The sequence below is a fragment of the Phoca vitulina genome, unplaced genomic scaffold (genome assembly GCF_004348235.1).
Source record: "Phoca vitulina isolate PV1807 unplaced genomic scaffold, GSC_HSeal_1.0 scaffold9, whole genome shotgun sequence".
NCBI classification, from domain to species: domain Eukaryota; kingdom Metazoa; phylum Chordata; class Mammalia; order Carnivora; family Phocidae; genus Phoca; species Phoca vitulina.
In genome coordinates, this window is record NW_022589712.1 from 30,656,185 (window position 1) to 30,679,896 (window position 23,712).

A 23,712-nucleotide genomic window follows, 5' to 3' on the forward strand; every position below is an offset into this window, starting at 1 on the left:
TTATAGCTGGACTCCCAACTGTCAAGAGGGCATTGCTTTCACATCCTGCACATGGAGTCACCTACACTCCCCTCCAAATTTCACGAATGGGTCTGCGAAGCTGGGACAGGCACTGGCTGGTTCCAACAGCTCAGGCAGCATGCCAGAGACGGAAGCCAACAGCACAAAGAACATCTAGCTCCAATTCTATGGCCAAATGTTCAGAGGTGGACATGGGCATTCTTTGACCATGCACGTGATGCTCCTCCCTACCTGTGCAAAAGGAAAACAGCAAAAGTGTCCAAGAAACAGATCTGGGCGAGCAGTAATGAGCACTTTGCTTCGCTTCACTCTCCTTAAATGAAACCAAACTAAAAACTAGATGCCAAGCTATTTTGTTCTATAGAGCATGAACTTTGCAAAATAGTCCATGTAACACAAAATGTTTCCTAAGAATGGGGTTAATTTCTCATGCTAAAATTATAACAGCTCAATTTCATGATAATCACCTGGGTCATTAGTGATAGGTTCATTTTTTGGCAATCATCTTCCTAGAATTATAAATTATGACCCCTTGATTTTTGACAAGCAAGGCCAGCCAAGTTTTTTCTATGTTGTTTGTGTTTGTTAATTGTTGCTGGTTGGCTAGTTATCCTAGAAAATGCAGACCCAGTTATATAACTGGATGATCCCAGAGAAACCTCTGAAGGAATTCTGAGCCTGGGCAACTTCTGTTACCCTACAGATACTGAGGCGGACTCTGTAGGCTCATGTGCTTCCTCTGTCTCTCCTCCCAACCTAGATTTCACAATTACTCTGCTGAGCTTTCTGTGTACCCTGGAATGGTTCATCTAGCTCTGCTTGTCCTGTAGCTTGGCAGGAAACCTATTTGAGCCCTTTCTCCTAAATAGTCTGTTTTCTCAGCCATAAACCTCTCTTCCATACCTGGGAAATTTTTTTGATGAAGAATATACTGACCCTATGTATTACTTAACACACATCTGATGACTTTATGCCCCTCTTGAGGAAAAATTGTTTCACTTTGAGAGACTTTAAAAATACATCTCCTAAATTTAGTATTCCCCTCTTGAAACCCTAGAGGTATAAAAGATAGTTTTGCTAGAGGGAATATAAATTTAGTGATTCCGAATAAAGACTTCTGAATAAAGCAGTTCTGTATGTGAGTCCTTGCTTTACCACTGGATAATGGTACAGCCTTCCGATAGTTCATGAATGCCTCTAAATATCATTCTCTTCACACATAAAATAGGAACAATAATGATATCTGTATTGTATTATGTTGAGATTAAATAAAATCATGTATTTCAAAAATACAAGCCATTTGATTACTCATGACAGAGTGGACGAAGATCTCTGCTTCTTTATTTTCCTTTCTATATTATGAATTAAAACATTTTAACATTTTTACTGTACAGTGAAGTATTATCTATGCAATTTCTTATGGAAATGTAAGAATTTTTAATTCTGCTCTACTAAGAATATTATATTAATCAGTGATCTCTAGAAGGTGCATTAACTACCTAGGTTTAGATAGTAGCCAAAGTCACCAGTCTTTGACCAATTCTCTGAACTTACATAAAGTTTGTAAAAATGAACAATATCTTAATTACATTATTACCATTTACCCCTTTTTAGTTTGCCATTCTACGTAACATCAAAGTTGTGACTGGTTTCTTTAGTATTGAGAGACTGATGCTGTCAGCAACAGAATTATAGATGGGTGTGTGAAAGAGAATGGAAAATATTTTCAGGAAAGAAGTTTTAAATTGGTAAAAGCAGGAGTGAGGAGCTAGATATTAGTAAATAAATACAATTTGTTATTACTATATTTTGATACCACTAAAATGCGAACAAAGGATGACATGTGTCATAAAATTACAACAACTACATCTACTCTGGATTTCTGAAAAACAAGATGAACAGTAACCAAAATTAAGGGACAACTTGAAGACTGTTGCAGTGATCTAGGTAAAAAAATCAAGGGAATGTGAACTGATGTGATGGCTGAAAGACACTCAGAAAAAAGGTAGATATGCAGTATGACATTAAAGACAAATCAATAGGACACAGAAAATATGTGAATATAACTCCTAAGGCAAATACGACTTGCAGGTGTCACGCTATGGCTCCTGAAAAATGTGTCATATGGAAAAGTTGAAAGGAAAAGATATTTTTTGTTTGTATGTTATTGTTTTAGTTGTCATTAATTTCATTTATGGGCATGGGCAGGAAACAAAAGCAAGAGGCAATGTATAAAAAGAAAGTCTGAGAATTCTGTCTCTTTTATTGAAGGAGGGCTAGAAAACTCAGCCCACCATCTGACTCAGCAAGGAAGCTTGTCATATGATGGAGCCATTGGGAAGAGAGTAAAAGAAAATAATTACTTGAGATAAATCAAAACCTCAGTCTTGCTCAAATGTAAATTCTAAATTGTTACTGCATCTCTGGTACAGAAACCTCAAACCAAAAAACTAAAATCAAGACTGATCCAGAGGCCTGAAATCCCTAGACTCCAGGGGAAGTAAATGCAAAATTATCCCACAGGGCAGAAAGAATTCTGAGAGAAATTAATCAAAAATGATAAGCTACATAAGGAAACAAAATGCCATAGAGACAGCAGCTGCAACAACAGGGAAACTAGGATCCAAAATCTGAGATTATAGGACAATCTGAAAAATATAAGTATTCTTAAAGAGACAGAAGGAATAGAAACAATATTGAAGGAAACCCCCCAACCATGAAAAATAAATACACAAATTTGGGGGAGAACCATAAAAATGTTTTTTTTAAACTATATGCACTGAAATCTTAAAAAAGAAATGAATTAATTAAATAGAAAATTAGATTTAGCTAAAGAAACAATTTGCGAAGTAGAAGATAGAAACAAATACATTAACAAAAATACTAAGTATCCAACCCCTTGAGTGAAATTAATGGTAACAAAAAACAGTAACAATGCAAACATGTATTTTTCTCTCAAATTTTCCATATCACCAATTTCTCAGGAATCAAGGTGTGACAACTGAGAGTTATCCTTTTGGGGGGGAGGGTGCAGAATCCAATATATAACAAAGTAAACATGAGAGATATAAAATATAACAATAAATTTGACTTACCTATAGCCAAGTTACTTGCTTAAATTCTGTCTACAGTGAATATTAGTTAGGGATTTAATTATATATGATGCTTTTGCCTTCCTAAAATTTCGGACACTTGAAATTTTTTTATCCAGAGTTTTAATTAGGGCTGGATCCAAAGTTTGAATACCTTCTTCCCTCTCAATAAATCCCCCTCTAGCATCAGAGAATAAAAGCATTCCACTGACTTTACAACTGCATTCAAAGTAGAATCATATTAACAAAAAACTGTCATTATTGCTTCTAAAAACCCAAGGACTTTTTAAGGGCTAAAGATATAAGAATTCAGAAAAGAGTATCTCAAATAAATTTGGTGTTGTTCAATTCTATATTGTGCTTCCTTGTTGTATGTTCTGACTTCAAGAGAAACTTAGAAAGAGAATATAAGTGGAATCTACAGAGTCTTATTTCTTTGTCTCGGGATCATGAGGAATATAGAAATAAGTGGGGTTTATTTACAGAGTGATCATATGAGTCTGTAGATAGAATATTTGAAGCTTCTTAGCTCCAGGGAATTGAACCACACCTCTTTCTCCACTTTCTTTCATTTTTTCCTTACATATTAGTTTATAAATCTACCTTTCAGAATTTCCACTCTAGTCCACCTACCAGAGCCACAAAGTATAAGCTGAATCCTGCTTTAATATATATGGCAGGCTGTTAGATATTAAGAGAGTGCTATCATTCATGTCACCCCTAAATCTTTTTTCCTCAAGTTAAGTACCCCTAGTTAATACCACATCTTTAATTAAAAAAAAAAAAAAAAGTCCTTGTTTCCTAACAGGGATTATGGGAAAATTCACTCAGCCACAATTGCTGGGAATGCATAATTGCCTAGGAAATGCATTAAAGGGAAAACAGATATGAACTAGGTCATAGTGCATCATTATTTTTAAACCATTCAATTATAAATTGACATTAAATTATTACAGATCAGCATTAATGTATACCAAATATCACATTCATACCCAGTCAAAAATGAAAAGGAAACCCAATTAGCTGAAATGGAAATTAATGGCAATAAATTTTCAAAGCAGTGAGAATGAACAACCTTAGGATTCTGTTTATTTGCTGGTTTGTTGAAGACTGAATTATTCTCCAGGAAAATTAAAGAAGAGAAAAGACTAATGTTTAAGCTGCTGGAAGGTCTGGTTTGCCCAGGACTTGGACGTGCCTGAGCTTGTTTGTAGAATCTATGGGTTAGGCTCCCAGGGCTCCAAGTGCTCTTGGGCCTGAGGAGCCTCCTGGGAAAGAACTCTTCCAAGGAAAGAGCTGGTGAGCCATAAAGCTGGAGAAGAGTCTGAGTCCTAAGTCTCAGGGCTGCAAACAAAGAATAAGAAAACAAACCAACCAACCAAAAAAATTGTCCACTAAACTCTGTAGAAGAGGTTGAGGGCAGATGGCAACCCTGTATTATTTGGATTCTCTCTTATAGGGTACTGTGCTGGGGGAAGGGACTGGATACTTTCCTCCTTTGAAGTTACTTGTGGCACCAGCTGTTCAATCAAGGAGAAGTGAGGTCTGACCCAGAGAAATACTATTTTCTTTAAATAAGACTCTTAGAGCTTGGAGAAAAAAAGGGTGAAGAAAGCTTGGGAAAAAACTGGTTAAACTAGTAAGAAAAAGATCACAATAAGAATTAAAAATGTGAGATGTGAAACTCCAGAAAATGACAGAGAAGCAGAATAATTTGCCCCCTCCTGATCAAACCAAATGTGAGAGATCGCAGAGATGCGGACACCAGTCCTTTCCATACTCTTGATGGGTAGTGTGGTTTCTTCTGGCCAGCATTTGGCGCTCCAGGCCCAACTAGGGCTGTAGCCAAGTTCTTGTTCAAGCCCTGAACAAACTATATTAGCTCCTAAAGAAGCTTCAGTGCTTCTTGTAGATACTTCTGTGGCACGCACCTGGATGATCCAACTTATTGTTTAATGCCTTACTTTTCTTTCATGGTCATGAAAAAAAAAATACAATAAGTTTCTTTAAAGAAAACATCTAAGATGCATAAATTCAAATATTATTCACACTCCCTACATCAAGACTATATCTTGCAAAAACATGGATTCCTATATAACGTATAAATTAATGAGTGAATGAATGGACAAGCAAATGAACAAATAAGTAAATAAGGAAACACTCCTAAGGCACATGTCAGGAAATAGATAACTTCAATTTCATGAAGTTGCAGGTTGAATCAGGCAAACAGAATCGTAGATTTCCATGCCTGCCATGACTCAATGTATGGCTTTGGGAAAACCTTGTAATTTCTCCATACTTCAGTTTCTCACCCTATAAAAGGAGTATATTGCTTGAAATTCAATTCCCTCACTGCAGTGAAGGTTTTGATTCAACATTTATAAAACGCTTTTTAGCTTCCCTGATTAATAGGCAAAATACTGTGGTAGTTGCATAATACGCTTTCCAAAAAGTATAAAGGTAACTAGTCAAATCTAATGTAAAATGATACTTGAGAAATAAATACCAGTCATATTTATTACTTCTCCATTCCATTTGCTAAGTCATAAAAATTACTTCTAACAGAAAAAGTATCAAATTAATATTCAAGCCAGTTGAAGTGTTATCATCATAGGTTTACCTATATTTGGGGGGTGGGGAGTTGTTTTGTTTTTCCAGGCTGCCCCACATGTTTATATGGTACAGTCAGGAATGTTGGGCATGGTTTTGAAGGCCTCTAGTGTATTCGTTGGTTTCTGGCATTCTAATGCACTCTACTCTTATAACCATAAAAGTACTCTTGAGTGCTTCTGGAAATAAGTGTTTTAACTGCATACATGAAATTTCTTGGGAGGAAAATGTTAGCTATTCTACACACATATAGTACTTAAGTTAGCAAGAGAGTTCCTTCTCAAAGGCACAAAGCAGTTTCCCCATAGTAATATAATTTTCAGTTTTATGTGCATAAGTCCTATTGAATCCCTTAGAATAACAGGAAATTCTGCAGGAAAAAAACCCACAAAAATTGATAGCCATATTTATCCAATGCTGGAGGAATAAGTTAGCTATTTTGAGTTGGATTACTCTTAAGGCAATAGATAACCATTAAAGGTTAACCAGAATCTTCATTAACCAGAAATTGTAAGACCCGAATATTCTAGAGACAAAATTTTCTACATAGAAAACTCTAACAATAAAGTCAACTGATTAATACATTTCATTTGAACATTACTTTAGCCAGGACTTGAGTAGCTATTCTCTGGATTTTGATACATTAAATTTCACATTAAATAGATTATAACATTTCACAGATTTACAAATTAGTACATTGATAAGACAGCCAATATTTTGATCTATAGTAATAATTATCAACATATATTCAAAATGGAGTAGTCTCTTTTATAATAACAATACAATGTCTATACCTTTCACCTACATGTTAAAAAACTATAGTAATATATGTAAGGTGCTTAGAATCGTGCCTGACACATAGTTGGCTCTTAATAGAATAAAAATACATAATTCCTCATAAATTTTCATCAACAACATCTGAGTTAGAGCCATCTCTCCTAATAATTCCTATAAATATTTTATGGCACTAAGTGAAAACATGTCACAAATATGACATATACTGTTTTTATCCTTCCTACCAATTAGTTTAAGAACTATGAACAGATATAATAAGTATTCTTATAATTCAGTTCTAACGACTCTTAAATGAGATATTAACCATATATAACATAGATTTGATATATATGGGGTTAATAAATTATTTACTTTCATCAGTGAACTCTTCCAATTAGTGTATGAGTCTCAAGGAATTTTACTATAAGCCTTCTTATGAATCAGAGCACAAATACTTATCATGTTCAATTGAGCATAAAATTTTGCACTTGGCTTTTATGAGAAACATGCAAGCATCATCACAGGGATGCAAGGTGTTACAACTTTTGTGAAAAATATTTTGGCACCATTTATGCAATATACACATATTCTTTCACCTATTAATGCTATGTCTAAAGTATTACGTACAGGAATTTTGGATAAATATAGAGAGAGTTATATAAAAATCATCACTGCAACACTCCTTGTAATAGTAAAAAACTGCAAGCAACCTAAATATACACCAAGAAGGGAACAGTTAAATTATAAAACACAGGTATAAATTAAATAGGATTATCCAAAATTATATGTACTCATGTGGGAAAGTATTTAAGATACAGCATATCAAAATAAAAACAAATGTAAAATAAAAATAAATTACAACCTCACATAGTTCTTACATTTACACATGTACAAAAACAAGAGTCTGAAAGGAAGCGCACTAAAGTATAATGATTAACTCTGATTTGTGGAATATGGACAAAATGAATAAAGTGAGGGACATCCACTTTTTACTTAAAATAAATCTGTGTTTTTTATCTTTTTATTACTGTAAAACATACACACACACACACAAATCAAAAGTAGACAGCTGACAAATATTAAATAAGCACCCCCCACGTCACCAATCAGACCAAGATAAAGGCTATTAATCAGCATTCCAGAAGCCTTTCTCCTTCCCTCTTCCAGTCATTCCCCTCAGGTTAATTTCTATCATATCTGTTTTAATAAGTTACACAACGTATGGATTACCTTTTCTTTAAAAAAAATTGATTAAAAAAATCTTGCTTCAGCAGCATGAAGGCTTCTTTTCTGAATATTAAATACACTCAGCAGGTTATTCAAAGAAATCAATTTAAAATATATTCTGAGCATTTTCAGTGTCTTTCCTGCATGAACTGAGTTATTCCTTACAATTCCACGAGGCAAGAGGCAAGCATAATTATTACTCCCCGTGTCCACACCCTGGAGCTGTGGCCTACGGCAGTTCAGTCAATAAGTGCCCCAAGGTTACACTGCGGAGGAACGAGGAACGGCAGCAGGGCCTGGACGCACACAGAGGTAGTGATTCCGGTATTTGCCACTACTTGTCAGACACACACAAAGGAAAGTAAAGGCAACAAGACGGAGAGTTGAGAGCGCTAGGGTGTCTCCAGAACGAGGTCCTCTTTTTCGCTTCCTTTTGAATACATCACTTAACGTCTCTAATCCAGCCCCCAGCTGCAAAATGAAGACTTAAGGTAAATTTCTCTTCTGATCTGATTCTCTGATAAATAATGTGACCTACTAAACTACAGAGCAAATATGTTTCCTCATGATGTAGTGCAATTACATACTGCATTCAGAAGTGACTCATACAAGGAAATAAAACCACAATTTTTGAAACTATTGGAAACAATAATTTTAATTTAATGTTATTTTTGGACACCAGAGGGTTTTTTTTTTCCCCCTAAACAAGCAAGTTGGTGGTTTTGAAGGGTCTTGCTCATCTTTTTGTAGAAAATGCCTAAAAACAAACCACTGAAAACTAAACAAAAAATTTTCCTTCCTCAATTGTGCCTGAAAAAAGACCTAATTTCTCTCACCAAAAGGCCACACATACTTTAACAGACACATCTGGAATTTCTGGCCCCCATATTTTGAAACATTGACATAAACAAATACAGAACATGCTTCCTCTCAGATGAAATCCGTAATTCTGAGGGTTAAAAATTCTTCTAAATAACATGAAGTGTATCTCTGCACAAAGCAACCAGAGCGGCCAAAGTTTGTTTCGGGAGAAAAGTAGAAGTACAAAGACTATAAACCTCGACTAGAATCTGTCTTTTTAATTTGGTTATTCAAAATGCCAGTTCATGCTGGAAATATCTTTTCTTCTTCTAGAAAATCAAGAATATCTTAGTACAAATGAACCTTTAAGTAAGTTAGAATAAAAAATAATCAATAAATTTGCTTCTGTGACCATAAGGAAAAGAGAATCAGTTTCCAAACTGTAAACAGGATTTTCTTTGTAGTTATCTGGCTTTGGATGTGTGTCCTTTGAAGACATGCATGGAATAGAGCAGTTAGTGAATTTCCATCAATATGCCCAAGCACTGGACTACAGAGGGGGAAAGATAGGATCTCTACCCTCAGTGAGTTCAAGTCTCTCTAGAAGACAGATTCACATATAATTAGCCTGAGCACAATGTGCTTTTATATTAATAGCCCCAAAAAGGTGCTATGGTATTACAGAGAGAAAAGAATGAATTCTGCCTGAGCCTTAGGGAAGGCTTCCCAGAGGAGGTGACATCTGAGCTAAGCCTTGAAAGGTAAGTAGATTTTTTGTCCAGGTAAGCAGCAAAAGAGTAAGAAGCAAATAGGTTAAGGGAGCTGGAGCAGTGGAAGACAAAGGTGGTGAGAGTATCCCAGGGAGAAAAAAAGGAAGTGCCTAATTGTGTTTTATAACACAGAGCATTCATAAAAATAGCTAAGTCTTACATTAAGATCCACTATACAAAGAATCAACCTGAGAAAGTAGATATGTGACCTGAATTCTTAGAGGAGGGCAATTCGCTAATTTATGAACCCAAGAAGTGTTCCTTTGGAAAAACCCCAGAACCTCTGGTTTGCTGGCTATTCTCCAATGAACAGGCTTCCTGTTCAACATCAGGCATAAAGTGTCTGGATGGACTTGAGTTTTGCTATGCCTTCTTTGGACTTCTTGTCAATGCAAGGAGCAGAACTCTCCTCCATGGTCTGAAAACTCATGATGTAAGCTCCTGACTTGCAACCCCCCCACAACTTCCCTGGAATGGCCCCCATCTGTCACGGGGTTGCCCAGAACCTTCATCTCTCTGCTAACATGTAGTTGTGCAAGGTTCATTTCCTCTTAGAAAACAGAAAGACATTTTGATCACATACAATAGGCTACATTTGTAGCCACTTTCCCCTCTTAAAAGTACATTTCCAAAATTAAAGCATAAACCAAAGGAGAGGCATGAGAGAAAGAGACAGACACATAGACAGAGTACATTTTTAAGTACCTCTGCCCTGCTTGCTTGAGCATCAATCAGTAAATGATATGAAATCTCTAGGTCAGCTGACTGCTTCCAGGTAACATGACTGCCTGCCTAATATAACTAAAGTAAAACCATTAAATCAGACAATGTGTAGGAGTGGAGTTTCAAGTATCTTTGCAATTCCTAATGAGATGACAAAAGTTATACACTGTTTAGACCTCATGAGTATTAGTACAAGCATATATTTATAATACTAATTATTTAATACTTCAAAATAACTTCCACATTCAACCCAAAACTCATGTAGGTAAAGTTACCCTCTCCCACTGTATGTTAACGTTTTGTGTTCCCATTTTGTTCCTACAGGTAATCTTCAAACATCTTTCATATAGGCCTAAACTAGGCAGAGGTCAGAGATGGTGCTCAGACCAGTCACATTTACTTACAATCAACTACAGATCAAGTCGTAGATAAAATGGCTGTCAAAATTAAACCTCAAGAATTAGAACCTAAGTTTGGATTTGGTAATTCATCACAGGAGTGCTTTCATGCAATATTCTCATTTTTATTTCCTCCAGATTGTACCACTGTTATTGGACTCAAGATCCTGAAATTGTGGTACAGACTGAAAGCTAAGACATATTTCATCTGAAAATTTCTTATCACGAATGAACAAATGATTTTATTAAGTATTTTAATCTTAGGCAGTTGTGATTATAGGTAACTTTACTTTTTCTGACACTACAGACTATAAATAAAAGTTTCTTATTACTGAATTATCTGTCTATGGAAAAATAAGTAATTGTCATTATTAAAAATGAATCAAAAGTATCTACTAATAAATAACAGTAAAAAAATAGAAAAAATAGATACTAAGGTGAGTCAAACAAATACCTACTTCCTATATACTTTCCTAGGTATTCTGCTCTCCCTTGGAGAAAAAATATGCTGAAAATAGTCAATCTGTGTGAAGCTTATCTGTAAATCCCCTCTATGCAAAGTTTATCTATCAATAGAGACCGATGATATTTGTTTGATTTTGTATTTAAACTTAGGAGGAAGGTATGAAGATTCTCCACACTTGACTGAAAATAGAACAATTCTCTCATGCAGATACCTGGGAATCTTTTGACTCTATCAAGTGATCTTAAGATCTACTTTGGTCATGGGTTCTCAACTGGGGGCAGTTTTGCTTCCAGAGGATGTCTGGCGATGTCTGGAGACAGTCATTACTCGGGGGAGGGTGCTACTGGCATCTAGTGGGTGCAGACTAGGGATGCTACCTCGCACTCTACAATACACCAGACAGCCACACACACACACAGCCCAACAGAGAATTACTGAGCCCGGGGCGCCTGGGTGGTTCAGTCAGTTAAGTATCTGCTTTCTGCTCAGGTCATGATCTGGGGTCTTGGGATCGAGCAGAGCCCCACATGGGGCTCCCTGCTCAGTGGGGAGTCTGCTTGTCCCTCTCCCTCAGCCCCTCCCCCCCACTCTCATGCTCTCTCTCGCACTCTCTCTCAAATAAACAGATCAAATCTTTTAAAAAAGAAATATTGAGCCCAAAAGATCAATAATAAGAGCTTGAAAACACCTAAAACTAATATAACACTGTGTATCAACTATTGGGAAACACTGGTCTCTATACACTGCGGGATTCAAGCACAGCATCAATATTAGTATAATATTTTTTATTACAGGTGCATCTGGCAGTTCCAGGTAAGTCATAAAAACAGGACCTTAACAATTATATTAACTTCCTTTCCTCCCTCAGCCCCACTCTGCTATACAGTCATTACATCTGAATCCAAGGACTGAGTGATAAATTCTAGAAACAGAGGAGCTTATAACCCCCTATTGCCTCTGCAGAGATAAGAATCATAGCAATATTTAAAGTTATCTTATTAAGTTTACATTAAGTTCATCAAGCCCACTGTCAATTGAAAAGTATACAAACTCTTATAATTGGTACCTTCAGGCTGAGAAAAGCAACCAAGGATTATAAAATAAGAGTACCATTATAGAATGTGCTTAAAATTGCTGAGGGAAGTTGAGGAACCCCATAAATCAAAGCCTTAAAAAAATTCTAGATTATTGCATGTGGAAGTATTTGTTAAAAGAAATTCTGTGCAACATAAATGGCCAAAGCTCAGTTTAGAGCACCTCTAATGTCTTCACTTAGGGTTCCAAATACAGCCTCAGATTTCCCAAGATAACCCAAGAAAGCCAAATTTGTACTTGGATCACTGGAGACTCGGTTTATAGTCCCCAGTCTATGGCCTCAAAAAATGACTTCCAGCTCTAAAAATCTGTGAACATTTTCGGTAAACTAATAGAGACTAACAATTATAATATACTAGCTAATACTCATATCAGACACTCTTCTAAATACTTCACATATATTTACTTATTGAATTCTAAAAAGAGCCTCATAAAGTATGTTCTATTATATATGAGAAAACTGAAACAAAATCAGTCTAAGTAACATGCTTATCATTACAGAGTCTAGTGTCAGAGCTGGGGTTTGAACACAAGCAGCCTGGCTCCATATTCTTTGTACTTAACCACTATGCTATAAAAAGAATCAGGTCCCTTAGATTTTAAGTGCTATGAAATACTCGTATCTTCAGAGATCTTCAGGATACTTGGCTTATCCACTGGATCACTGACTTCTCAATGGTCATATGGGAAATAAATACATTTCTACATACATATACACATACATATAAGCTGGGCCTAGATTCAGAGCTGTAATTCTACTGAGTTAATACAAAAATCCCCGAGGTTGTTCTCAAGGCTGTCCTGCAGTCTAATGGTCACAGCTATCCCCGCTGTTCCCAATCTCATGGCAGAGGATGTCCAGGGCCACCATCAGTGCCCTCGTCCCCATTTTCTTTATTCATTCACTCAACAGAAACCTACTCACCCCTACTCACTGGAGATATGGAGATGACAAATGCCAGTAATCATGTCAGTAAATTCTCAGTCTAGAGCAGGATTTAAATTCACGTAATCTATTACGCGTCAATGTGGCAAGTACTGTGCTGAAGGTAGAAACTGGGTGCTTTGGCAGCAAAAAGGAAAGAAACATCCAACTCAGCCTCCGGAGGACAGATGAACTTACTAGTAGAGGTAACATTTTATGACTGCAGTCTTGTAAAAGAAGTCAAAGAAAGTTTCAGGGGCAGAAGAGATGTCTGACAGGTAGAAAGAATCCCATGCACAAACAAATGTGGTGGAAATGATGAGGGTGTACTTATTTGAGAACTGCAGTTCTCCATACGGCTAGAGATTCTTGTGACCCAGTGGTGACAGATGAGAATGGCAACCTGGGCAAGGTTCTCAGCACAGAAGGCCCTGTGTGCTCCCTGCTAAAAATTCTGGAATTGTCCTAGAGGCAAGAGAACATTTTTTGAAGAATTTTAAGTCAAGGAGGGACCTGATAAAAATTGTGAATAATGTAATTGAACATTCCTGGGATGAGGAGGAGAGTTTTGGAGACAGTTCCAGCATAGTCCAGGGTGGTCCCTCAGAACTAAACCAAAGACAATATGACCTAGTATGTATAGGACACACGTCCAACCAAAGCTAATATGATAATCTGAGAATTAAACCTGTGATCTTGGTTATCATGGTTAATTCACTTACTATTGCTAACCATTCCTTGTGAATGGTATATGCCAAGAAAAAGTAAAACTTACTGTTAAGAGACTAAGAGCCCCAAAGTCCTCAAAATTAACACAGAGAAGTGAAAACCTATTCATCTCACTCTAAATTTTGCATGTCTTTAGCAACACTGAATATGAAAAAGCACTGAAAAAGCATGTATGTGTACCCAGAATTTTGCTAGGTCTTTTCACAAATGAAGCCTGGAAAATCTAAAGACAATGATTAAGGAGACAAAACGGACCTACACTAAACTTCTTCTTGGGTCAACTAAGAAAGATAAAACAGTAGCCTCATCTGAACACCTGAAGGTTCATGTAAAAAATTTAATAGTGTTGCTGTTCTTGACAGAATTTTTGAGGTTTGCATTCTTAAGTTACCTACTAGAAGCAAAGTTTGAGATTACAGAAAACCTGCCAAAGGGAATCTGAAAATGACTCACCCACTTGTGATTAAATTCGGCTAGCATTACCTGAGTCATAATCATACATGAATATACATCTGCATTTAGATATAAACTTTTAAGTGAAAAGCATTAGCCAATTCAGAGACCTATTGACTCCCCAAGTCATCACCACTTTTCAACACATTGGACACATTAGGTTAGAAGTATTCAATCTCTGAGTCAGAACATTTAGGTCTTTTCAAATCCTTGAACATTGGGGAGTTCAGAGCCAGAGGTAAACTGTAATGAATAGATCAGTCCACGGGGTATATGCAGGGTCTGTGAATTGTGTACATGACCTTCTGGAGAATAAGCTTTCCTAGTATGTGGTACACCTACTTGATTAAGGACAGAATTTCAAATCGAATGCTATTGCTTTTGTGAGTAGAATTAAACTTAATGGCATATGAATGTAAATTTTTTATGATTTAATTGTAGCCTTCACTAGAAATGCCCCTTTCATTTTAGAAAGAAAAGAGGAAAGAATCATAGAAACAGCAGCAAAAAAATTATATGAAAATCCAAGGTCATGTCCATTTAGGCCACTGCTGATGTTCCTTCATAAAGTCTTTAAAGGGAAAAAGATACTCTCATAAAACAAATCTTTACATGTAAAAAATGTGGTGGGCCTCATTCAGACCTATACCTCTCTCTATGTAGGAAACATACTGATCACTTTTATTTTCTAAGTATTAAATTGAAATAAAGTTGCAGATTGGTTAATAAGAATATTCAAGTAATACTAGGGTGAGCAGACGTACCTTTGGCCCACATATTACTCTGGAGATAGCTTATGGTAGTTGAGAGTTGTTTTGTTTTGTTTTTTAGTGGAGGGCAGGCTAACATACCACAGCAGGTACTGTGAATGGACCCCCTTCTCCGAGGACCCTTTTGCAGTGATTTTCGCACACCAGAAGTCCCTTACAGAGACTCTGGGAGCCAGCAATGGCTGGAGGACAGTGTTGGTGAGTGATTCACGGGCCACCCATGTTCTGCTTCACTCAGAACAGTGAATATTTCTCCAGTGGGCACAGTGTCAGTTTTCACTTGGATAAAGGGGTCTGTGGCTCAATACATAAATAAATTAAAAATGAAAACCACTGTTTCAGTGAAAAAAAATACATTCAAGTTATAAAACAGATGATCGGCAGCAAAACAAAAGTGTTCACCTAGAGAAAACCTTAAAGATGTAAAGTCTGAAAGGATATCCATGCAAACTGAAAGTGTTTCCAAAATATGGGTGACCCCGTTATAATTTAAACTTGCCTCTAGAAATGCAGTATGCAGTCCCTATTAGTTGGTTCAACATGAATGCGTAGATTTGAGAGTCATACCCAGCATTCAGGCTTAAAACAACAGCAAAAGTAACAACAGCAACCAAAACCCTGTAAAATCCATAGTATCTAACCAATAGATAAGGCCTGAAAAACAAAGGAAAATTCTACGTATATGTGAAATATTAAAAAGATCTAGTCATAAGTTCCTGTCATTTGGGAAGCATTCTAAAGTAACAGTTTCTCCAAATTCAGTCATTTGCCACCAACCTTCATGATTTTGGCTATTTTAGCCAAGCATTTACTCACTGTTACTTCATCTGCTTCTTTAAATAGGCGCTTTCTAAAATTTAATTTGTTTTACTTCAATACTTCTTTTTGGACTTTTCTTAAACAATATTATCTGTGAAATTATAGGTTTAATGTGAAATTTAATGTATCTTTCTAATATCCTTAGAAATAAATACATAACCAATAATAGAAAAAGAAAATGTTCAGAGAGCACCTACAATGAACTCATATCCGGCTGGTGGGAGCAACTGCCTAGAGCAACCGTTAAGGATAAGGACTCTGAGGTCAGACTACAGAGTTGGAATCCTGGCTCCACTCCACTGCATAACTGGTCTCAGTTTCCTCACCTGTAAAATGGGAATGCTAAAAGTAACGCATTTATGGCATAGTTGAAAAGATAAAATTAGCTAATCCACATAAACACCTTCAGGTGTTTCGCATAAAGTAAAGCCTCAGGAAATGTCAGCTGGGATGTTATGACGATGATAATGATTGATGATGGCAATGACTGATGACAAGAATGGTGATGACTTACACGGACATAAAAATTACAACTGTATAAAAACAGATCTGACAATTTCTATTTAAAAATATACTTTGAGATATGAACATACTTAAGAAAAAATGCTTTCGGTGTAAAATCTCAAGATGGCTACTCAATTTTGGGGGTTTTGGTGGGGTTTTTTTTTTTTTTTTTTTAAAGATTTTATTTATTTGACTGAGAGAGAACATAAGCAGGGGGGACGGACAGGCAGAGAGAGAGGGAGAAGCAGGCTCCTCCCTGAGCAGGGAGCCCAATGTTGGGCTCGATCCCAGAACCCTGGGATCATGACCTGACCGAGGCACCCCTTCAATATTGGTTTAATGCAACTTCACTTTGAAAGTATTCCAATGTGATGACAGCAATCAAACTTTCAATATAAAAATATCTACCTGTGAAAAAATAATATTTAAAAAAATCCATGGGGCGCCTGGATGGCTCAGTCAGTTAAGCATCTGCCTTTGGCTCAGGTCATGAATCCCAGGGTCCTGGGATCAAGCCCCAAATGGGGTTCTCTGCTCAGCGGGGAGCCTGCTTCTCCCTCTCCCTCTGCCTGCTGCTCTGCCTACTTGTGCACGCTCTCTCTCTCTCCCTCTCTCTCTCTGTGTCAAATAAATAAATAAAATCTTAAAAAAAAAAAATCCTAACATGATAATATAGGTCTTTATCCCATGGCCCAAAAGTACACCAAAATAAATGTACTTATTGTATATAAATAAAAGTTTTAAAAATATGAGCATGTCCTATTAAAATGTTTCATATGAAGAAAAAAATTAGAATTCCTGACATTTTAATATGGTGTTATTCATCAGCCATGGACTGAAATCTCAGGGTGAGAAAAGGGCCAGGCCAATGCTGAAAGGTTTCAAATATCAAACCATACTATTATGTCAGTGACCTAAGATCAATTAGCACCTTTCAATGACAGAAAAGGTTACCGTGAGACTCAGAGGTGCACTCTCTGAAACTATTTTAAACCACCATAAAAATGTGGTATTGATAACTCAAAATGCTTTCTATTTTTAAAATAATCCATTTCATCTCTTTTTCTGAAAGACAGAAAAGGAGTTAGGGCAGTAAGGGTAGTGGCATTCATTTTCAGTACCTCTCTACTAGTAGAAACATAGCTGGATACACGAAAGAATCACAAAGTTCAAGAGTAAAATGGCGTATCACCAAGGCATATACTAATGTGTAGTGCCAAGAGCAATATTAGGTGACAGTAATGTTTACAAAGTCTTCAAACCTCTTAAAAGCAATCAAAACTGCTTGTACTGTGCTTGAATATGTGATTCTTGTTTATTTTCTTCCACTCAAGTTCAAACTAAATGATGCCAAGTTTGGCTCCATGTACAATTTAATGAATATTCAGTGCCCCCCATGTTAAAACACATCTAACTGAATGCAGCATTACACATACTGCAATTAAATACACTGCTGCATCTCATCCATCTCTACAACAAATGCCTGAAAGATCATGTCATTTCTTAGTTCACTGGGGAAAATTCACCAGAGCAGCAGGTACATTGCAATGTCATCCATTCGTTCTCGTGTTGATTTCATGCACCTAGTAACCATTGTAATAAAATCCCCCAACTACATTTCTGAATACAATTAGTTTAAGATACTCTATAGGAAGACACATTGTAAGAGCTTAGAATGTGTAAAAATAATATTCATTTAAAAAAGAAACTGTCGTGATTATATTCTCACTGAAAAAATAAGGTGTTTGATAGAGGTTTGTTCAGTTCTTCAATGAAAAGATTCAAAACAACTTCTGCTTTTGATACTACGCTTTTCTGTTTGTTTCTTAAATGAGTGATCTGAAATATTTACAACCAGACAGTACCTAATTTTAGGTTTTAAGTGCTTTAACAGCTCCGTGAAATATGATCAGCAGCTGCAATACAGAACTATGGTGAATAAAGTCCTTATAAAGGGGGCCTGTTTTTACTGAATGTTCAGTGTTCCTGCATTTACCTAAAGGGAAAAAAAAAAGATAATGAAAAAACATAATAAATACCCATGCTCTTAAATTACTTAACACTTCACTAAGTCTTGAAAAGGATTATCTCCCCTCTTCTTGGATTCTCTATAAAAATGTGAGGTTTCATTGGGTAAATTTAATTTTATTATTTGAAAGTTAGAATGTGAACTTTCCAACATCCTAAATCTTCATAACAATAGTTATGGCTTTTCTACCATTCTACTTTTCTAAAAGTCCTGGATAAATTAATTTCAGTGCATAGACTTTTTTAAATGAAATACCAAGCCACATAAATATATTTTTAGACATGGCATCAGTCATTTAGAGCTTGCAACAGAGATTGAAAACATGAAACTGGACACTCTATTTCCCGTGGGTATGTAAAATTTATTTACACCCCAAATCACAACATAAATAAAAAGGAAACTCTTAGAAATGGAAAACTGAGCTTTCTCTTTTTTCTAATTCAAAGAGATTTTTTAGAAGAAAAAATAAATTACAGCAAAATGACAAACTACTCATCTGCCAACCTCCCTTCTAAAAAGAAACTTTTATGCAAAGGCAATTTTTTTTTTCAGCTAGCTTCTACAAATCCTCTAGAATGCAGCATCTGTATTTCCTAATAAGAATAATGATTGTTCCTGAACCAATTTTTTCTTATACAAATCTTAGGGTTTACTTTTTAATTTTTAAATTTGAACACATGATTTCATTATCTATGAATATATACATAAAGCTTTCCATTTTGTATAAGAGAAATTGTTTCTAATATCCAATGAATTAAATACTTCCTAATAAAAAATAAGTAAATCTTTTTATTTCCATTATAATTGTGAAACAACCTCTATGATGGCCTTAAAATGTTGAAGGGTACTCTTGTCAGGTAATTGACAAAGGAAAAGAGGCTTTTGAAAACCACATGATTTTAAACCTTCACTTGTTATGAAAGACAAAAATATGTCCCTAGCAATTAAAAAAAAGTTTACAAATAATCTAATTACATTAGTTTCAAAGTTGTAACTGTCAAAAGTTTTAATTTTCTTTCTTGTACAGTCATTTCTAAAAATTGGTTTAACTCTGAATGACTTACAACTTTTAATCGGGTGGAACAAACTATTTTTATGGTTTATAATAACAATAAAAATGGATGCGGTTATATCTGCCTTTGGTATTGTTGCCATAAAAATCAGATTCTGGCAGTCTAGCTCCACACAAAACAGTCTGTCTCTTGTTACTACTGCTACTTATTTCTTAGGATAATGTTATTTGAAAAACACACACACAAATGCCTTTGAGTGCAGTCTCCTAAAACGCACCACACCACGTATCAAATATTTTGTTTTAGGATTCTCTCCCCGCCCCCTTTCCTCGTTCTTCGTTCTTCAGCTACAAGCTGTCCAGAAACATTATAAAAGAAGAAGAAGAAGGAAAGGAAACATTTCTGCTTGAAACCAAGTTCTACCCAGGAAAGGTTATCAAGTACGATCCTTGTCCTGACGGGGTTTTAAAAATAAAAACAAAAACAACCCAACCAACAAAACACCATCATTGACTTTCAATACTGCCAGTCACCTATGTGTAAATGAAACTTCAGAAGCTGCTAAAGGGGAGCCCGCGGTTGTTAAACACTCCTAGGACTCCCACCTAAGTCCCGAAGGAGCGCGCACAGAAACTGACAAACGCAGGAGGGTGCAAAACGTGGCCGCTGAGAAGAGCAACAAAATGCCATATTCGAGAAGGTATGTTTCGCTACATCAATTACGTTGATCCCAGGGTGCCAAGCCAAAAGGGGTAAGGGAGAAAGAAAACTGTTAAGTATGAGCTCTTAATGTGAAACCTAACCTGTTGGTTCTCTTAGGTATCAGATTTTGGAAGTGTCTGTAATGACAGCCAGGAAAGCAAATTAATGGCCAAAGGCCCACTGGGTTTGAACACGAGACTCCTGTTACCTCCTTACAGATTAAGTACACAACACACACACACGCACACGGAGATGCTCCACGTGGAACTGCTCTGAAACCAAAACACACGCCCCGTCGCTATCCTGCAGGCACCTTGGCAGAAAGGGCCCAGGGACCTGCACCTTCCTCCACTGCCCTCAGGTTAAGGATTCATGAATGACTGCCCGCTCTGGAGTGCTGGGGAGAGACGAGCGGGGAGCGCGGGGAGAGGAGACTGTCTCCAAACACTACCCTCCCACCCACCCCCCACACACACTCACCCGGAGCACAAACCCCACTAGCCTTCAAGGGAAGGAGGGAGAGAGGTGGCGGGGAGGACAGACACTGCCACCCCAACGAGGGATTGATTGCTCTTGGGTTTCGCTACCGCCCTGCCACGGGACGCGGTCCGCAAATTTCCTTACAGTTCCAAGCTATTCAAATCATGCTTACAAAGAAAGAGACATCTTTAAAGTGTTACTAAACGAAAAGTTCTGGCTGCTGTGTGGCGCAAAATAAAACAAGCACACACTCGGTCTTCTTCCGAATCCCGCTTAACCACGCGAAAACAGCCGTTTCCAGCGCCTCAACCAGCCAAGACCCAGCAAGCTTTGAAACGAGAGAAAACCTGCTCTCCGCAGCCAGGTCCCTTCGTTTGGAGAAGTTATAATCCCTCCATGGCATCCGCGTCCCGAGCCAATGAACGCGACTCCTCTGACAAGGCGCCTCTAATTTCACGGACCCTGGCAAGCTGCAGGAAACATTCGGTCCACGCCGCATAAAAACTATTAAAGTGGGATGGCCGCAGTTTAAAAGGCCGGTTCGTGCCTCGAGATTAGAGCACATGCAGTGAACGTACACGCATGCAGCACCGTGAAAATGCCAGGAGCCTGGGTCCTCCACCGGACCGGGTCAGCATCCCTGGGTCAGGCTTATCTAGGGGGTAGTCGCAGTAATAAATATCACTGGAAGGATGTACGGGAGCCTGGGGGGGGGGGGGGGATACAGGTAGGAGCGGCGCTCCGCGTCCCGCCGCGGCCCTGCAGCAGCCCCGCAGGCATGGAGAAGACCCTCGGGGCGCGGGGTGTCCTCCCGGGCAGAAGGCACCACGGCAGCCCCGGCGGCCTGGGCCTCGGGCGGGCTTGCTGCACTCCGCCTCCGCGCGCCTGCTGGGAATCGGCGCCCACACCCAGTCCCGCCGTACGTCCCCAGTCCCCGGGGCTCCGCGCCCCCGGCAGAGCCGCGCGCACTTCCCCGGAGAGAGTTCACAGGCTCCCCGCAATCCGGACCCCGCGGGCGGGGAAGAGGAGAAGGGGCACTCACCTCCCCGCAGCCCGGACTGCCTCGGGATCTGAAGTTCAAGTGTCTGTCCCAGCCGCGGACCCGTGCTTCTGTATTTAGGTATTTACTCTCGTTCCTTCCAGTGTCGGAGTTTCCCCTTCGCGTTGTGCCTCTGGTGAAAACAGGACATCCCCTTCGGCCACCCCCCCAACAAATAGCGTACACTAGTGGGGGAGAAACGGGGCGGGGGGAGAAGCCGGCTCCGAGGGGGAGGAGGAAAGGAGAGAAGCCAAAACTCTGGACTAAGACAGGGGTGGGGAAAAAGTGGAAGAAAAGAAAAAGAGAGCGTGCGCACCGCCACCGCTGTCGCCTCTGCCCCGCTTTTCCAAACTAAGCTCTTTCCCCCTCTGAACGGGAGCGACAACTTCACGTGGACAGGCTCGAAGTTTTGCGCGGAAGCCGGGAGCGGCCGAGCGTGCGCCGCGCCGCGGGCAGCCTTGCACTTGCGCGCGGGGTTGGGGGCGGGGGACGCCGCCGCCGGCGCCCGCGGCCACTGGAAGCTGCCGGGGGGCCCCGGGGCGGGCGGCGCGCAGGGACCAACTCCTTTTTATTCGACCTCGCTGACTGCCTGTTGTCATCGTTCGCGGTCCCGCGTGGGGACCGCTTGGGACCCTCGGAGTCCCTGGTGGCGCCGCAGTAATCTCCGCGCCGCCCCCACCCCGCCCCCCACGGGCCTGGCGCCGGCCGCTGCCACCCGCGATTGAGGGGAGGGACCCGCGACCGCACTCCTCTCCCCGGACGAGGGAACCGCTGTCTGTCCCCCACCTGCTTCTGCGGGGCAGCTCAGGAGTTGCCTGCCACTCCGCCGCTACCCAGTCCCCGGGTGTAGGCCATTTCGGGCCCCCTGCCGGATTCCTTTCCACTTACCCCAAGGGAGAAGACAGAAGGGACTTCGCCTACTTGCAACGACGTAAAAGAAAAACCAACCCACGCCAGTCGGAAGGGACGAAATACCCTTTTGCGTGAAGATGTATGCTAGGAACGAGTAAGCAGTCTGGGGGTAGGCTTTGCTGGGAAGGGCCTGGGCCCCTTCCAGCGCTGGGCACAGGTATAGGCATCCCTTCCAGACGCCCAAAGGTCAGGCAGCGTCAGAGCTTCCCCAGGCACATTGCTGAAGTGACATTTCATGCCTAAGCCTTCTGCGCATGCATTATGCACCCACATAGAATTTAATATTCTATACGAACATATGTGTATATCACAACCAGGGGCTGCGGCAAAGTAGACAATAAACAACACATAAATTTTGCATCCGTTTAATCACTTCTCCCTGAAACCTATTGTCTATTTTAGGAGCATCTTTAATTGTGACATCGATTTTAAGTGTTTTAATTTATTGAGAATTTACTGTCAGTCATTATACCGGTCCCTTCTGGTAGGTGTATGTTCGTTTAATTTTCACAACTCTAAGGTGGTTATTGTATGGTGGTTATTTAAGCCCGTGCAAGAGATAAGGAGACTAGGCCCAAAGAAACCTAAGTAACTTCACCGAAGAGAACCCAGTGGTCTCTAACCACAAAGCCTATGATTCAACAAGCAGCTCCCCACATAACCTTAGATGTGGTGGGAGAGATTACAAGGTACCCAGTAGAATTTACTCCTATTCAAAGAAAATTTAGTTTTCATGTTTTGTCAACTTAAATTATTTTCTGTAAAAATTTCGGAAAAATATTTCCCCCTTTATTTCAGCTTGGTCTTTTGCAACTGACATCAAGACTGTCAGGTTCAAAAGCAAAAACCAGTTGAATTCTTGTAATTACAGCTTATTTTTTAATTAGTGGGGCATTGTCCACAATTATGAACAGGCAATTGAAAAGGTGAGGTTGTAAATTTAAACTGATAAAGGCACTCACTGCCACTCTCCCCACTCACTGGGTGTCGATCTTGCCTGCAGATTTATTTTGAAGACCTAGACCTGCCAGGCACCATGTTCCTTTTTCTGCTTCTCCAGGTGGAAAGGGTTCTGGTGGTGGATTTGGTGCAAAAAGGATTTGGAGTGTGATCTGAAGCATATCGTGGCCTGAAGAGGATGTCAGTTAATATACATGTAAGACAGAAATATCAATGGGAAGACTTAATTAACTTTGCAGATCTTATTTTCCCCCATTTTACAGGTGAGAAAATTAAGGGCTCAGAATTTTTAGCAGCGTCCTAGTAAACGGCAGACCTAAAATTCAAAGCAGCCTCTGTGCAACCCTAAAGACCACTGTTAGCCACTGTGATGCTATTATTATTAATAGAGTAGTCAGAA

General features: G+C 39.0%; 1 protein-coding gene across 1 annotated transcript in view; it reads right to left on the bottom strand.

The window, feature by feature from the left end:
• EYA4 (EYA transcriptional coactivator and phosphatase 4) overlaps positions 1-22,557 on the bottom strand; it is a 263,665-nt gene extending 241,108 nt beyond the window's left edge. Inside the window, exons 1-2 of the mRNA XM_032407846.1 lie at positions 22,329-22,557; positions 21,444-21,573 (exon numbers count right to left, since the gene is read on the bottom strand). The gene's annotated coding sequence lies outside the window, so the exon portion shown is untranslated. The remainder of the gene's footprint in view (positions 1-21,443; positions 21,574-22,328) is intronic.
• Between the last annotated feature and the right edge of the window lie 1,155 nt (positions 22,558-23,712).